The sequence below is a fragment of the Octodon degus genome, unplaced genomic scaffold (assembly GCF_000260255.1).
Source record: "Octodon degus isolate 3935 unplaced genomic scaffold, OctDeg1.0 scaffold00037, whole genome shotgun sequence".
In the NCBI taxonomy this organism is placed as follows: Eukaryota; Metazoa; Chordata; class Mammalia; order Rodentia; family Octodontidae; genus Octodon; species Octodon degus.
Window position 1 is genome coordinate 6875752 of NW_004524613.1, and position 4957 is coordinate 6880708.

A 4957-nucleotide genomic window follows, 5' to 3' on the forward strand; every position below is an offset into this window, starting at 1 on the left:
AGCAAGGGTACAGGGAAAGAACAAAGACATTTAGGGGGAAGGGACCAGCCTAGATGCTCTGGGTACCCAGCTGGACTTTATTGGACCAGGAAATACCAATTATACTATAATTTCAAGTTACTGCTTATCAGAAGCATCCATACCGTTGCATCTTTCTCTTGACTCTTGTTTTTCTTCAGATGCGCCGCCCACAGCCACGATTCTTTTTGGTTGTTGTTCTTGTTGACTTCCTTGACAGCCCAGTCTTTTCTGACTATATATTAATTTCTATCTAAATGTAGCGGCCCATAACAGAATCACCTAGCGCAAAGTGAGGCCCACAGTTAGATGCTATTTGTGAATATCATATCGCTACTACCACTAAGGGAACGCATAACATATGCCCTGAGATGGTTTTCTGCTAGATTCCAGGGAAACCGCGCGGAATAAGATAGGCAGTTTACCCCACCGCAGGGTATATTAGGACATTGGGTGATGATGGCAAGAAGAACTGAAGCTCTTGCTATTGAAGTCCACTTGTCCTCTCTGGGCTGGAGGCATTCAACGAAGATTTGAGTGTGAGTAGAAAGCTACCGTTTGGTGATAGTGGGACAGCTCTGACAGTATGATTCAGAGACTGGCGGAGGAGGACCAAGATTAAGAGCCTGACTGTGGGCTTTAGGCAGTCATGATGTGTACCATGCTTCAATGACCTGTGAATGCTTGGCACCAAAAGACTATGGCTGGTGAATGTTTGTGGAAGGAAATATAAAAAGGGATAGTTTAATTAAAGTTGTCGCGCACAGTTCAGGAGGTAAAATGAGAATAGCAGCCACAATTCACCCAGCGGGACCTGGAGGGACGGACTTTTCATTCCGCGACCTAGGTTTCCGCCGGAACTCTGTCTATATTGCTCCCTTCCGGCGCGAAAGGGGCAGAACTTCCGGCCAGTTTCCGTGGTAAGGAGGTGAGGCGCAGGGAGGTGAGTGCGGCCTAGTGGCCTCTTTTTTGACCTCTGATTTCGTTTTGCGTGTCCCTTCGTGGGGTGTGTGTGTGTGTGTGTGTGTGTGTGTGTGTCCCTTCGCGGTGTGTGCGGCCACCTCTCTTCCTGCCTCGGAATTGCAGAGTGCCTTGAATTAAGCCCGTGTTACCGTGACGGCAGCGTACAAGTCCGGGGGCCGGTGGTGGGACGCTGGTGTGTCTGGAGGCGACAGTGTTGCCAGGGCTTCCCGGCACAGAGGGAGTAGCGTCCTCTCCCTCCCTCCGTCCCAAAATTCTAGAGCTCAGGCCCTTACCCTGCGGGACTTGTTCGACCCCAACCTGAGCCTTTGTTTCTCGTGTACAAAATGCATATTATATTGTTATTAACTAAATATTTACTAAGTGTCTGACATGTGCTAGAGATACAGAACGACTCAAAGTTCTTGGTGACAGATGTCAATCAAACATGCAGAATTATAACTGCAATTAAAGTGGAAACGTACAAAGTACACACCCAGAGTGTATCACACTGAGCTAGAGGAAGCGTTACTGGGGAGGTGAATATTGAGCTGAGATCAGAAAAATGATTTAACAGAATGTGGTGGGAAGAGTTCGCTCTAGTCTGAGGGCCTGCAACAGAGTTTGGGTGTGGGGGAGCACAGCATGAAACAAGATTGAAGGACTGCCAGGAGCTAGACCAGGAAGACTTAGATGATGGTAAGAAATTTGGTTTACATAGAGCCACATTGGAAGCCACTCAGAGGATGAGAGTATGGCATGATTAGGTTGGCATTTTGGAAAGGTCGTTCTGGCTATTGGATAGAGAATGGATTAAGGGGCCAGCACTTTCTGTGTGATAGTTTGGATTACGGAAGTGGTGGAGAGTGTGCTTAGATGTGACTTTCTGCGTTCCAGGACTGTGAGGAACTCACAAAGCTGTACATGAGGTAGGTTGGTACACTGCAGAGTCCTGTACACATTCAGTAAACCTTCTCCAGCCTCGTCTAGTGCCAGGCCATGTACCAGCTACTGGATGTAGAGTGAAAAGAAATGAAGGATGGTAGAATTAGAATTAAAGAACTACATAGATGCCACCAGGGAAGATGGCTAATTGATGAGCAGTTATTTTTTATGGAATTTCTTTTCATTTAACAAATGTTTACTAAGTACTCTGAATTCTAGGTTATGTATAGGAAAAAGAAGATAGACATAGTTATTTTTCATTAGTACATATTTGTTATACATATTGATCATGTTCATCATAGGAAATTTCTACCTATCTGTAATATGTCTTCTTTTTTTTCCCCATTTCCCTTTCCTCTCTTCAACCTTCCTCTTCTCTCCATTTACACAAGCTTTGTTTCCATTTTTTCCTTCCCTTCTTCCCCACTTCCCCTTCCCATTTGAACATGTTCTTCTTACTTCCCAATAGAAGATACACATATTTAGAGTAGTATCTTTATAAACTTTGGGGGCTTTTAACTACAGTAACATACATTTTATGTTATGACCAAGTGTGCATACAAACACAGACTTTCAGAAAATAGTATTATTCCTGAGATAGGAGTGTAGCCTGGGAGTGGGGCACTGACTTAGCATGTATGAGGCTGTGGTTCAAATCCTCAGTGCCACAAAAACAACACAAGCAACAACAGAAATCCTTATTATTTGTTTTTTTCTTTTCTTTTTTCTTTTTTGGTAGTGGGTATCAAACTTAGAACCTTGTGCTTGCCAAGCAGGCACATATGCTGCTGAGCTATCTCCCTGGCCCAGAAATCCTTATTATTTGTGACATATTCTGATATTACATTATTTTAATGTAAAAGAAATAATTGTAGTCAGACCTTCAAAATTGATTCCTTAACCCATTAATAAGTTGTAATTTGCAGTTTATATAGTGATTTTTGGCTAAAAATAATAAATTATGCTCCTAACATTTTTGAAAAAAATATTCTTTCCACAGTTTAGTTTGTTAAAATAAGAGTAAACCAAATTAAACAGTTGGTTATTCTGTTTGTAAAATTTTGAGGTAATATTTATATAGCTAGATTGAAAATGTCTGAAGGGTAGTAACTGTCTTACTCTGTGGATTCTGTTTTCTTCTTTTGCTGTCTTTTTTTTTCCTTTTTTTTTTTTTGGTATTTTAGGGAAGGGTTTATAGGATATTCAGGGTCTCACTAGTAGATCGGACTCTTAGTGATCCGTCTGTTTACAGTCTCCCAAGAGCTGAGATTATAGGCGCGTGCCACCACACCCAGTCTCAATTGCTGTCTCAGCAGCGCTTTAATCCACTGAGCTCTTTGGCCCTTCTTTTCCTGTCTTTTTGAGACAGAGTTTCACTCTTGCAGTTCAGGCTGGGCTTGAACTTACTTTGTAGCCCATGCTGGCCTCAAACTCACAGCAATCCTCCTACCTCAGCCTCTCAAGGTGTGTACCACCATGCCCTGCTGGGTATTTCTTTTGAATACCAGCAAAGATTGTAGCATAGAACTTGTTGAATATTGATGGAATTGAATAAACAGTTGACTAAGGACCAGGTGAGGTCATTGATTGAATTTAATGAGTGCGTATTATAACAATTCTTGCAAATACCAACTGAGGCAGCATCTGCCTGCAGAGGTTGAAGTTGAGATGTAGACGAAATAAGCTAAGGTCTTTTTTTTTTTTTTTTTTCCATTTTATGTATTTGGTACAGGATCTCACTATGCAGCTCAGACTTGAGGTGATCCTCCTGTTTTCAGCCTCCCCAGCTCTGGGATTACAGGCATGTGCCACTCCACCTGGGTGGGGCAGGGCCTATGCAGCATGCAGGACTGGGGATTGAACCCTGGTCCCTGCGCTTGCCAAAGCAGGTGCTTAGTCTGCTGAGCTATCTCACTGGCTGTTGAGTTATCTCGCTGACCCTAGGCCTTTCTTCTTTCATGCTGATCCTAGGTCAGCCCTGCCATGAGTTCATTCCAGGTAGATGGTCCACAACTGTTAATGATTGTGGCTGTTTGGAAAGTTGTTTCACTTCTAGAGGGTTTTTTTGTTTTTTGAGTTTGTTTTTTGTTGTTGTTGTTGTTGTTTGTTTGTTTTTGTAAAAGGGAGATTTGTGTTTGAAAAGCTTTTTACTCCCAAGTTTTTCATAAATTTTAGATGCTAATGGAAAATTGACTATGTATATGATTTAATCATCCTTCCCAAATTTTCTAGGAGTCTCTAGTGATAGGTTTTGGACAGAATTCTAGCTTTAGATGACTTTGGCATAGTTATCATTTAGAACGGACTATGTAGGGGTGCCGGGGAGATGGCTCAGTAGAATAAGTACTTGCCTGGCAAGTGGAAGGGTGTAAGTTCAATCCCTGGTTCTGCCAAAAAAAAAAAAAAAAATGGACCATGCAGACTTTCTCACCCTTGTCCTCTGTTGTGAGCAACATCTGGGAGTGGAAACTGAGTGAACAATAGAAAGAACACTGACCTGCAGGGACAGAAACACAGAACTTGAATTTGGGTCTTGTATATAGGCTTTGCGCTTATCACTTTGGTGTCTTTGTAGGTGTGAAGTGAGTGTTCTTTCTGCTTAAATCAAAACATAGAATTCCTCTTTTCTCTGATCCTCATTTTTCTCATTTATAAAACAGACATAGGATGTGACGAGGATTAAGGGGAATAATAATGTCAGGGGGTTTGATTCAATATATGGCACATAGAGGTATGTGGTATTTGGTATTTATTTATTTATTTATTTATTTGGTGGAACCAGGGATTGAACTCAGGCGCTTGTACTTGCCAGGGAAGTGCTTATTCTACTGAGCCATCTCCCCGCTCCCTATGTCACATAGAGAATGCTCACCAAAAGCAGCAACTTTCCACAAGTTCTGATTTAATTAATTAATTAACTGGTACTAAATACTAAAGCTCATGGTGAGCTACATTTCCAGCATGCTTGTTTGTTTTTTGTTTTGGTTTTATTTGATTTTTTTTTTTTTTTGGTTTTATTTGATTTTTTTTTTTT

The 4957-nt window shown here is 41.7% G+C and overlaps 1 protein-coding gene across 1 annotated transcript in view; it reads left to right on the top strand.

The window, feature by feature from the left end:
- Positions 1-896: 896 nt before the first annotated feature.
- Aar2 (AAR2 splicing factor homolog) overlaps positions 897-4957 on the top strand; it is a 75259-nt gene continuing 71198 nt past the window's right edge. The window contains exon 1 of the mRNA XM_004630990.2: positions 897-961. The gene's annotated coding sequence lies outside the window, so the exon portion shown is untranslated. The remainder of the gene's footprint in view (positions 962-4957) is intronic.